The 12,944-nt window shown below is 45.7% G+C and overlaps 1 long non-coding RNA gene across 1 annotated transcript in view; it reads right to left on the bottom strand.

The window, feature by feature from the left end:
* Nucleotides 1–302: 302 nt before the first annotated feature.
* Nucleotides 303–12,944, bottom strand: part of LOC132534357 (uncharacterized) — a 73,449-nt gene continuing 60,807 nt past the window's right edge. Inside the window, exons 2-4 of the long non-coding RNA XR_009546081.1 lie at nt 10,014–10,105; nt 1,778–1,844; nt 303–643 (exon numbers count right to left, since the gene is read on the bottom strand). This is a non-coding gene — a long non-coding RNA (uncharacterized LOC132534357). The remainder of the gene's footprint in view (nt 644–1,777; nt 1,845–10,013; nt 10,106–12,944) is intronic.

Here is a 12,944-nt window from a genome sequence, read left to right as displayed (position 1 = left end):
TGTAATTGCTTCCCTGCTGAACATCATCGGTGTTGACAGGTCCATCCATACACCCAGACTGTCTCTCTCTTTCCCTAGTGGGGAAGGGCTCTGGGGAGTCTGGGGAAATCTGGTTGGCATTATGGTAGCATTTGGAACCTGGTGGCTGAAAAGAGAGTTAACATACAAAGCCAAACAAATTGTTGAACCATCATGAACCTAAAGGCTGGAATAGTGCAGATAAAAGAGTTGGGGGGGGGGGTCTCAATTCCCCACTACTAGCTAGTAGGCATATTTGTTTTATTTATTTATTTATAAAAAGGAAACATTGACAAAACCATAGGATAAGAGGGGTACAACTCCACACAGTTCCCATCACCAGAACTCTGTATCCCATCCCCTCCCTTGATAGTTTTCCTATTCTTTATCCCTCTGGGAGTATGGATCCAGGGTCGTTGTGGGTTGCAGAAGGTGGAAGGTCTGGCTTCTGTAATTGCTTCCCTGCTGAACATGGGTGTTGACAGGTGGATCCATACTCCCAGCCTGCCTCTCTCTTTCCCTAGTGGGGTGGGGCTCTGGGGAAGCAGAGCTCCAGGACACATTGGTGGGGTTGTCTGTCCAGGGAAGTCTCGTTGGCATCATGCTGGCATCTGGAACCTGGTAGCTGAAAAGAGAGTTAACATACAAAGCCAAACAACTTGTTGATCAATCATGATCTTAAAGGCTGGAATAGTGCAGATGAAGAGTTGAGGGGTCCTGCATTTTGTAGATGGCTAGTAGGCATATTTTAGTTATATTCCAAAGGGCCTGTGGCTATACTAGCTTTTTATTCCCCTGAGCCTGAAATCTGATATGCAGGTGGATCCAAGTTATTGTCTGGGGAGGTGATGTCATGGATGGCAGAAGGACCAGAAAGCTGGATCAGGGAAGAGAGTAGCTCCCAAATATGGGAAAGGGGCAGAAATTTTGTTGACTGTAAACCCCACCGATTTGCTGTGATCTGGGGCCCATATTCAGCTTAGGAGCCTATGTGACCTCTGCATCCCTGTAGATCTGAGCTCACATTCTGTGGTCATGAGTAGGAATGTTCAAAGCTTCCCCAATATCAGGACCCATCTTCCTCAGGTGGAGCATAGAGTATGTTGTCCAGCCACCCTTCAGAGGATGAAACTTTCTTTACCATTGTTGATCCAAGTTGAGGGCAAGGTCCTATGGGGGCCCACAAAGGTGTCTGTTTTGTTGTTCCTGATATAGGTAACAATGGAGAAAGGGATTTATTCAAGGTCTAGGACATTTTTACAAGCACATAAAACATTATTGTAAGTGACACTTGGACACCACTATAAAATGTACAAGGTCCAAAACCAGACTGAAAAGCTATGCACAAGCCAAAGACATCCATTGAACAGGTCTGAGGCAGTGACTCAGAAATAATGCAACTATACGACATTCTAACTCTTTAAGAAATTGAAATAAATTTAACTTTAAATAAATAAATTTAAATTTAAGTGAATAAATTTAAATAGATTGTGATTTCTGTTGACTGCTGTTAGATTCTATATGGTGGACATATGGGCACTTGTTACAGTCATAGCTTTCTGTGATTTTAAGATTTTTTTTTCTGTTTCAATGTACACATCACAAGAAAGTTTAAAAGGAAGAACATAAAATATTAATAGCTCTATCCTCTGGGTTATAATGTTATAGGCCATTTTTTTTCCTTGAGATTTTCTTGTACTTTCCTAATTTTACCTATTAGAATGTGTGACTTTTATAATCAGTAGAAAAATAGTCTCACCTTCCAATTTTCCAAGAGCTAGTCCATTTCACGCCTCTGGGCCTTTGCTCTAAAGCAGAACATATTACTGCAGCCAGACAGAGAGGGGAGTACAGACATGAATAATGTTGGTATTTGAAAGCAGATTTTCTTAAAAAAAAAAAAAAACTCAAAAGATAGGAAGCACATACTTTTGGGATTAAAAGATTCTAGTCACTTGTCTAGTCATATTTCACTGTTCAAATGCCTTTTTCAATTTTTAATAATATTTTCTTCTGTGTATTTTTAAAGAAACACTCCATCATATGCAGTCCTGAATATCTGAGATTCTCACCCACAAATTATGAACTCTGCTTTCTGAGCCAATTTCCCCAAACCCAAAGACTAATTATTCTGAAGCAGGAGCTTTGTATTATAATATTATATAAATTTCAGCGTGTGCATGTAGCACATTAAGGTCACTGCGAAAGTCCGGCTCACCCAGTTTCCTCACCTCCCTGCCTCCCCCCACTTCTAGTGGCCATTAATTGGGCTTATAGACTCAACTTTTATTTCTGTCTTACTTGGTTCATCACTTTGTTCTGATTCTTTGTGAACCACAAGAGTGAAGTCACAGGATGCTTATCTGTCTGTTATATTTCAGCCAGCATGCTGTCTGGGTCCTTCCATGCTGTGCCAACGGCAGGTTCCCTCCTTTCTGTAGCTGTGTAGTCTTCCACTGGGATAAACACCACATCTCCTCTATGCATTCATCTGTTGATAAAAACACTTGGATAGTTTTCAGCGCTTGACCACAGTAAATAGCACTGTGGGGAACACAGAAGTGCAGACATTTATGTCTGTCCTTTGTGTGGATTCTAAGGGAACATGGGGCAGGTGTCTTTCCAGGCCCATCTGTGATTTTCTGTACACAGCATGTTTCATTATGTTAGAATGAGGCCGCATGTTGGGGACTATATTGCTAGGCCCACCATTGGACCAACGGGGAAACTGAAAGGGAGAAAGATGAGGTCAAGGGCAAGGACAATTGACTGACAGTCTTAGCTGCTGCCCACTGCACTGCTGTGTGGATAGAGCCCAGCACACACACCCCCACCCCGCCAAATATGGGTGACAGTGTTTCAGTTTCACAGAGCAAGGGACTGTCGTTATCATTTCAAAAGCAAACTTGTGGGGCCTGGTGGTGACGCACCCGGCTGAGCTCACATATCACAGTGCACAAGGAGGAGGGGCTCCCAAGAGGTGAAGCCGTGTAGACCACTGTCTCCTCTCTCCTTCCTTCTCTGTCACTGTCATAAATGAATTAATCAATTAATACAAACTCGAGTTTCCCAGAAAAGTCAACGTAAGGGACAGATGAGTGGTGCACACGGTAAAGCGTACACATTACCATCTCAAGGGCCCAGGCTCAGGCCCCCAGACACCACCTGCAGGGGTGAACAGTGAAGCAGTACTGCAGGTGTCTCTCTTTCTCTCCCTCTTCCTCTCTCCACCCTTCAGTTTATCTCTATCCTATCAAATTAGAATAAATAGGTATTTTAAAAAGGCAACTATCATCACATGAGCCTGCATTTATCTGCATTTACTCCTGCTCTTGGTAGAAGTCTTGTGTCTTTGTGCATCCACGAGGTCCAGAGTAGATCATTTGGATTTCACTGTGCACACGTCAGCTCTCAGTGGCCTTTCCTTGATAAGAGTTTCCTTGACAGGTCGATCCATACTCCCAGCCTGACTAACGGAATTTTTTTAAAAAAATTTATTTATTTTTTCCCTTTTGTTGCCTTTTTTGTTGCTATTGATGTCATCGTTGTTGGATGGGACAGAGAGAAATGGAGAGAGGAGGGGAAGACGGAGAGGGGAAGAGAAAGACAGACACATGCAGACCTACTTCACCGCCTGTGAAGTGACTCCCCTGCAGGTGGGGAGGCGGGGGCTTGAACCGGGATCCTTATGCCGGTCCTTGCGCCATGTGCGCTTAACCCGCTGCGCTACCGCCCAGCTCCCATGACTAAGGGATGCATTAGATCGACCTTCCCGTGGTGCATCCCGTGAGTACCCATTCATTGGGGAAACTGACGATCCTTCCTAGCCGACTGAATCCACATGGATCCCAGTCCCTTTCAAAGCCAGCAACAAGCAGCGACTGACAGCTTTCAAGCTGTTGATTCTGCTCTTCGAGTCCTCCAACTTAATGTTGAGGGGTTGTCCTTTGCCAAACGCGTTTTTATTGGCCAATTGGCGATACAGCATCAGGCAGATGTCATTTGCCTACAAGAAACACATATAGCAGTCGATGAAGCTGCTCGATTCACCATCAGTGGATTCGATTTAATATGCTACAATCTCCATCCTAAACACGGCCGAGCCAAATCGTATCTTGTGGACATTTACCATACGGCCTCTTCGACCTTCTACGACTCCATTACTATTGGAACTATTCAGCTCATCAATGTATATAAGCCTCCCAGTGCCTCATGGGATAACGAGGTCCTGCCTAGCCCGAATCACCCAGCCGTTTACGTTGGAGACTTTAATAGTCATCACCAAGACTGGGGATATTCCTCCACTCGTGCTGATGGCTCTATCTTAGCCGACTGGGCTTCAGCGAATGACCTCTCCCTATTATACGATCCCAAACAACCAGGCTCTTTTCACAGTGCTAGATGGAATAAAGACTCGTCACCCGACCTGTGCTGGATTAGCAGAGTCAACAGCCAAGCCTTTCCCACTATGAGACAAGTTCTCAAGGACTTCCCGCACAGTCATCACCGCCCAGCTATCATCCACATTGGTCTCCAGCTCCCACTGATTCTGTGCTCGGAGAAACTAAGATGAAACGTTCGGAAAGCAAACTGGCGTCTGTTCACTGATCTTACCAACAAATCTATTCCTGCAATTCCAATTAACTCTATCCCCTCTGAAGATTCCTACAGGCGCTTCCGCCAAGCCATCTTCAAAGCAGCTTCCCAAGCTATTCCTCATGGGAGACGTGCTAACTATACGCCTTGCCTTGATGCTGAATGCGAGCCACTACTAAAGCAGTATGATGAGTCAGGCGACCCAGATGTGGCCGACCATCTCATTGCCTCCCTGGATGCAGCACGCCAAGCCCGCTGGCAACAACTCATGGAAAGTCTGAACTTCACCCACTCAAGTAGGAAGGTCTGGAAGCTTCTTCACAGACTGGGTGCTGGTAGCCAACACCCTCCCGTCTCCCATCCTCCCGTATCTCCAAACTCAGTGGCCAGTCACCTAACTCAAGTTGGACGTGCTAAGATCGACCCAGTCTGGAAAAGAGACATTTCCCATGAGTGGTCATCCCACTTCCGTTTATCTTGTCCATCTCCAAAACTCTCTCCCTTTACACTGTCTGAACTGGAAGATGCTTTGAAGAGGGTTAAACCAGGAACGGCTGCTGGCTATGATAACATCACCCCAGAACTCATTCTTAACTTGGGCCCCGCAGCAAAGAAGTGGCTCACTACATTCCTGTCCCACATCTTGGAATCTGAGTCTATGCCCAAAGTTTGGCGTTGTGCGAAGATTATAGCAGTTTTGAAACCAAAGAAAGATCCAACACTGGCCACCAGCTATAGACCAATTTCTCTCCTCTCTGTGTGTTACAAACTCCTTGAGAGGCTGCTTCTGTCATGAATTTCTCCTCTTATAGAGAAATTCCTATCACCCGCCCAAGCTGGTTTCCGCCCAGGAAGATCTACCTGTGAACAAGCCCTGGCCCTCTCAACTTACATTGAAAATGGATTCCAGAAGAATTTAAAGACGGGTGCTGTCTTTGTTGATCTCACAGCAGCCTATGACACGGTCTGGCACCGTGGTCTCCTGGTCAAGATCTCAAGATGCCTGCCTCCATGGGTGGCCAACACTATATCGTTTCTTCTCCAGAACAGAAGATTCCGGGTACATCTGGGTGACAAGTCTAGCAGATGGAGACTTGTCTCAAGTGGCCTCCCCCAGGGCTCTGTTCTGGCTCCTACGCTATTTAATATTTACATCAATGACCTCCCAGAAACTTCTTCAAGGAAGTTCATCTACGCCAATGACATCTGCTGTGCAACTCAGGCATCCAAGTTTGACATCCTCGAGGAAACACTCACGAAAGACATGTCTCTGATATCTGATTACTGTAAAAAATGGCGACTAATCCCTAGCACTGCAAAAATGGTATCATCTATTTTCCATCTACACCATGACTTGGCCTCGCGTGAGCTTAATGTGCAGCTTGATGATACGAGAATCCGGCATGAAGCCCAGCCAGTCTATCTTGGTGTTATTCTCGATCGCACTCTGTCATTTCACGAACATCTCATAAAAACTGCAGCAAAGGTGGGCGAGAGGAATAACATCATTGCAAGACTGGCCAGCTCCTCAAGGGGCGCGAGCGCTTCCACACTGCGATCATCATCTCTGGCATTATGCTATTCCACTGCAGAATACTGTGCCCCAGGATGGTTCCGTAGCCCCCATGTCCACTTGGTCGATTCCAAATTATATTCCTCCATGAGGATCATTTCTGGTAGCATCCGTTTCACCCCGGTTCCATGGCTGCCAGTTCTTAGTAACATCGCCCCGCCAGATATTCGTCAGGATGCGGCATCATCTAAGTTCATTTCCCAAGTCTACGCTCAACCGGACCAGCCAATATATGCAGATATCTTCGCCCACCCTGTCCAACGCTTGACGTCTCGTCACCCAATCTGGTCCCCTACGCCTACACTGAACTTCTCTGTTACAGTCTCTTGGAAACAGAGTTGGCAGTCAGCTGAGGTAAAGAACAAACACCTCATCACAGACCCCTGCAAGCGTCAACCCGGCTTTGACCTAGCACGTTATGATCGGGCCCTCCTCAATCGCTATCGAACAGGCCATGGCCGGTGCGCCGCTATGTTCCATCGCTGGGGAGCCAGAGACGACCCGAACTGCCCCTGCGGCTCCAGACAGACTATGACCCACATAGTCAATGACTGTCACCTCTCCAGATTCAAAGGAGGTCTCGAAACTTGACGTCAGGCTCAACCTGACGCTGTCGACTGGCTACGGAAGAAGGGCAAACGCTAGAAGAAGAAGTTACCGGAGCTTGATGCCTGCATGATGCCACCATTTCCAGCAGTCATTCCTTTTAATTGTTTCCTTCTTTTTGACAGAACTAGAGAGGGAGAGGGAGAAAGAGGAAGGGACTCACTTGTACCACTGCTCCATCGCTCCTGAAGCTTCCTCCCTGCAGGCGTGTGTGTGGTGGGGGACGGGAGGGAACTGGTAGCTCGAACCCATGTCCTTGTGCGTGGTGATGCATTGTTCCATCTGGGGAGCTAGCACCAAGCTCCAAGATGCTCATTCTTTCAGCTGTACTGAGACCTCTAGCTCTGTGGTGCACATGGCAGAACATACATGTCACCATCCATACAGATGAGGTTCAAGTCCCTGATCCCCATATGCAGGAGTGAAGCTTCGTGGGTGGTGGAGCAGTGCTGCAGGTATCTCTCTTTCTCTCTGCCACTCTAGTGCTCTCTATCAATTCACTTTATAACCATTTTCTCTAGGATGACTTACCTCTTCCTGCCTTTTAAAAATATTTATTTATTTATCTATCTTTTTATTTTAATGAGAAAAAGAGAATCCAGAGCACTGCTGAGCTCTGACTAATGGTGGTGCTGGGGATTGAATCTGGAACCTCAGAGCCACAAGCATGAAAGATATTTTGTAGAATCAATGTGCTGTCTCCTGCCTCTTTTTTTTTTTTTTAATGCAGGGGCTCCCACCTATGACAGGACACACAGGACTTTCTTTCCTCCTCCTCCCACATCCCCACTCTGTTCCACACTTCTGCTCCCATCCTGAGAAGAAGCACCTTGCCTTGGGTTGGAGGAGGACACTAGGTCAGCATTGCTGCTTTCAGAGCTCAGGGCTCCTCGATACCATGGGGTGGCTGATTGTCTGGGTAAGCAACCTGGCCCCCACCCAGCCTTCTGTCCAGCTGAGGAGGGAGTGCTGAGTATGCCTCCCCAGGCTCACAGCTGGAGGGAGAACCAAGAAAAGCAGGTGGCAAGCACTTCCCAGGGCAGAGGGCACCTCCCTAGAGCTTTACCTGGGGCCCTTCTCTGCCCAGGGGCAGGTGGGTGGGCGAATGGCAGAACAGAGTCTTTGGAGTCTGATCTGTGCTGATCCAGGTCAAAGCCAGGGGGAACCTCTCTCTGGGTTGAGCCAGTTTTCTCCTGAAGAAAGAGAAACTGTGACCAACCCCTCAGTGAGATCATAGGCCAAAAGCCAACCCAGGCAGATCTGCTGTCTCAGCTCCCCATGACCAACATCCCAGCACTCACCATCAACCCTTAGCACCCCTACAGGGAATCACAGAGGATGCAGTGTGTACCCAGCACTGAACCTGAGGCTTCAGGGTGAAGGAGTTCCAATAAAAAGCAGGACAAGGTGAGACTGGGGCTGGGTGTGGCACATGCAGCAAAGCAAAGGACTCTGGGGACTAGAGAGAGCATTGGGGTCCTGGTGAATGATGGTGGAAAACGTCCTAAGTGGGGGCCATGCAGTGGCGCACCTGGTTAAGCGCACACACTACAGTGCACAAAGACCCAGGTTCAGGCCCCCGGTCCCCACCTACAAGAGGAAAACTTCAAAAGTGGTGAAGCAGGGCTGCACAAGCATCTCTGTCTCTCTTCCTCTCTATCTCCCCTTCCCATCTCTAATAATAAATAAATAAGTAAATAAACAATGTTAAAAAAAGGAAAGGAAAGCTCAGCTTCATGGGGTGGGAGTGGGAAACAGTCTTTTGGTGGTGGGAATGGTGTTTAAAAAAAAAGGTCCTAAGTTGGAGATAGAAGTGTTTTGCAGACAGTTAGCAAAAGGGCAGCTGAGAAATCTCACCCATAAATCAACTATACTATAAGCCATTAATCTCTCCTGGTGAGCCTGGTAGAACACACCTGTGATAATGCACAGGGGCCCAGGTACAAGCCCTTGATCTCCACCTGCAGAGGGAAAGCTTCACAAGAAGTCTGTCCCAGCTGGGAGTATGGACCGACCAGTCAACGCCCATGTTCAGCGGAGAAGCAATGACAGAAGCCAGACCTTCCACCTTCTGCATCCCACAATGACCCTGGGTCCATGCTCCCAGAGGGATAAAGAATAGGAAAGCTGTCAGGGGAGGGGATGGGATACGGAGTTCTGGTGGTGGGAACCGTGCTGAGTTGTACCCTCTTATCCTATGGTTTTGTCAATGTTTCCTTTTTATAAATAAAAAATAAAAAAGAATAAAAATCTCAAAAAAAAAGTCTGTTCTTCCCCTCTCAGTTTCTCTGTGTCCTATAAAAAGAAAGGAAGAAATTAAGCAAGAAATTAAGAGACAAAGAAAGAAACACAGAAAGGAAGAAAGAAAGAAAGAAATGAAGGGAGGAAGGGAGGAAGGGAGAAATAAAGAAAGGGATCCAATAGGAAGTGGATTCATCATGTGGGCACTAAGGCCAGAGATAATTCTAGTGGCACTAAAAATAAATAAATAAATAAGAACCAGGGCAAGGCAGGAAGAATTTCCCACAGTGGAACAAATAGGATGTCTTGATTGCAATGTATAAACTCAAATGAAAAGAAATAACACAGTAGAAATGGAAAATATGAAACTGCAGTAATAGTTAAAAAAAAAAAAAAAAAGCCTAGCTGAATAAGATAGATGATCCACCGAGGGTGTTAGAGACAGAGCAACCCTGATAGTTCATGTTAAAGAAAAATCTTATCCAGAAGTGAGAAAAAAAATGAAAGTCTCTAAATGTGATGAAGCTGTCACGGAATTTGTCAGTGTCTGCAGTTTTGAAAAGTATCCAAATATAAGGAGGGTGGATGGCTGGAAAGAAAGACCGTGGGGGAAGTAGTGAAAAGGCAAGTCTAAGAAATGTGGACAAGAGGCCTGGAGGTAGCGCTCCCTGCACAGAATACACAGCACCATGCACAAGCATCCAGGTTTGAGCCCTTCCCACCACCCAGACGCCTCTCTGCTCCCCTGGTCACCACATGGAAACATCTGCATGGAGTAGTGGAGCAGTGCTATGCTTTCTCTCTTCTCTCCTTCTCTCTGTGTCTCTCTCCTTCTGTATCTTTCACCTTTTGTCTGGAGAGAGAGAGAGAGAGAGAAAGGAAGACTGAATTCTTGCTCTGATTGAAAGCTGTTGATTTGAGGAGGTGGGATTATTTGAAGCAGATACCACATGTGCTTATTTTAGGGGACATATTTCACCTGGGTTGTTCCTGAGTTGGAAGTGATGGGGGGGGGGGGGAGAGACCACTGAGAGCAGTGGAATTCTGCAGGCATGTATCTCCAGCAAAATCCTGGAAGCCAAAAAAAAAAAAAAATGCTATGAAATTTTAGTTTTGAATAGAAGGAGGCATGTAGTAAACTTCTGTCATCTTGTCTATACAATGCTGACAAGATGGAGATTTTTGCAGGAAAGGGGCATCTTATGGAAGCCAAAGGATAGCATCTTCAATAGGATATACAAAATTGTTAATGTTCTGTCATTGATTGCTAGATTGCCAGGAAGCACACTTTTCCTGCTGGCTGAGTTTTCTCTCCTTATTTTAACAAAAATCGAGCAGACTGGCAAGTGTTAGAGTGATAAGGCCTTAGACTCTCAAGCATGAGGTCCTCAGTTCAAGCCCAGCATCAAGCCCAGCACTGCACATGCCAGAGTGATGTTCTGGAAACAGCCATGCCTTCAGCCCAGATCTGTGGCCCCAGCCACTGATCACTGCAGCAGAGACCTGTGAAAATAGGTCATTTGGGAACTTGGAGAAGCTCCATCAAACTCACAGTCTCCCCAGCTATGAACTTACACATGTTCTGTTAGTTTGTTAGTTCCTTTTCTGTGTGTACTTCTGTTTGCTGTGGTTGTTTTTGTTGTTGTTGTTGTTTTTCTAACAGTTCTATCTCTGCCTCCCTTCTTGCTTTTTAAGGATTTGAGACATTCACTCTATTTTCCCCTAACATCTTGAATAGTACTTTATAAGAGTATATGTTAGTAGGAATATAGATTAACACTGTTTCTGCCACCAAAGATCTGTGTTCCCACTCCCACCCCCTAAAGTGGACCTGAAAATCCACCCTCCTCCAACAGTCTTTTAATTTGGGGAAATACACCAAACCCAGTTCAAGTCCTGCTCTGTGTCTCCCTTTCTGTTCTTATTTCTCAACTTCTTTCATTGAGTGAGATCATCCCATATTCATCCTTCTCTTTCTGGCTTATCTCACTTAACATGATTCCTTCAAGCTCCATCCAAGCTGAGGTGAAGAAAGTGAATTCACCATTTTTAATAGCTGAATAGTATTCCATTATGTGTATCTCTACCACTACTTTCTCAGCCACTCATCCATTGTTGGACACCTAGGTAGCTTCCAGATTTCGGCTATTACCAGTTGTGCTGCTATGAACACAAGTGTACACAAATCTTTTTGGGTGGGTGTGTTTGGTTCCTTATGATATATCCCCAAGAGGGGAATTGCCATATTTCCTTTCTTAATCTATCACGTGTGAAAATAATTAATTAATATAAAAAATAAAAGGACATAAATTATGGTGAGGTCTTGTATGATACAGTAAACCCTAACAGTGGGATTTTCTAAGTGAACCCAGTTACTAAATAATTTGGTGATAGCTATAACAATCTACTGCCTTCTTAAACCCTTAGACAGCGAACCTTCTTCTTTCTCTATAAAGCCCATATTTCTCCCAATCTTGAAACCTCTAGTGCTGAGCTCACTGCCCTGTATGCTTCTCTCAGTTCATACCAACTGACATTGCATCTGCTGATCCTTCAGCATGCTTCACTTCGGACCATGTCCAGCGACGTCAGGCATGGAATGGCAACCCTTCAGCTTCAATACGCTGGTGAGAACTTTCCTAGCACATAGGACTCCTTAATTCCACTTTGGGGGGTGCACTTCTTAACAAAAATTCAAAACCTAGTTGTAGACTAGGGCCCATAAGATAGGGCTTATGGTCACATGTGTCCACAAGTTGGGGGGAAACATAGACCTTAAAGCAAAAGTAGACAATAGTCAAAGTGAGTCAATAAATGAAGCAAGCAAGTAGAAAGACCTAAAAATATACCATAAAGTACCTAATGAAACAGTTTCTACTTAGACCTAGACACCTTCCTCACCTACTTCCTGTTACATTTCCCTCAATCACCCCAAAGCTAACCTAGTCAGACAAAGTAAGGATTACAAAAGCTGAATAAGGGCAAGAGACTGGCATACTTTAATGATGACTTTTTAGTCACTATCAGGCCAACCCATCATCTGGGGCCCTAGTTGGGGAGCCCTGGGATTCCCACACAAATATTATGGGCCTAGACCTCTAACAGATCCCTCTCTCCACTATCACTGGTCATCTCCATCAGGAACAACATACTGGACCCCTCTGTGGGCCCCTATTGGACCTCGCACTCAGTGTGGATCAACAATGGTAGGGACTGTTCTATTCTCTGAAGGGAGATTGGACAATATACTCTACCTACTACCCAAGGAAGATGGGACCTGAAATTAGTGCAGCCTGGAATGTTCCTAGCCGTGACCACAGAATGTGAGCTCAGATCTATAGGGATGCAGAGGTTATGTAGGCCCCTGTGCTGAATATGGGCCCTAGATAGAAGCGATGGGGTTTACAGTCAACAATATTTATTTGCTTTTCCCATATCTGGGAGCTACTCCTGATCCAGCTTTCTAGCCCTTTTCCCAGCCATGCCATCATTTCCCCAGACAATAAGCTGGGCCCACCTGCATATTAGGTGCCAGGCTCAGGCAAAAACTAGTGAAGTCATGGAACCCTAGGAATGTACCTAAAATAGACCCACTAGCTTTTCCAAAATGGAGACCCCAAATCTTCATCTGCAATATTCTTGCCTTTAGGTTTATGTTTAGTCAACAATTTGTTCTGTTTTATATCTTAACTCTTTTTCAGCCACCAGGTTCCAGATGCTACCATGATGCCAACCGGACTTCCCTGGGCAGATGACCCCACCAATGTATCCTGGAACCCTGCTTCTCCAGAGCCCCACCCCACTAGGGACTGAAAGAGACAGGCTGAGAGTATAGATCGACCTGTCAACACCCATTTTCAGTGGAAAAGCAATTACAGAAGCCAGACCTTCCACCTCCTGCACCCCACAA

This window comes from Erinaceus europaeus, chromosome 18, assembly GCF_950295315.1.
Source record: "Erinaceus europaeus chromosome 18, mEriEur2.1, whole genome shotgun sequence".
Classification (NCBI taxonomy): domain Eukaryota; kingdom Metazoa; phylum Chordata; class Mammalia; order Eulipotyphla; family Erinaceidae; genus Erinaceus; species Erinaceus europaeus.
This window is presented reverse-complemented; position numbering and strand designations above follow the sequence as displayed.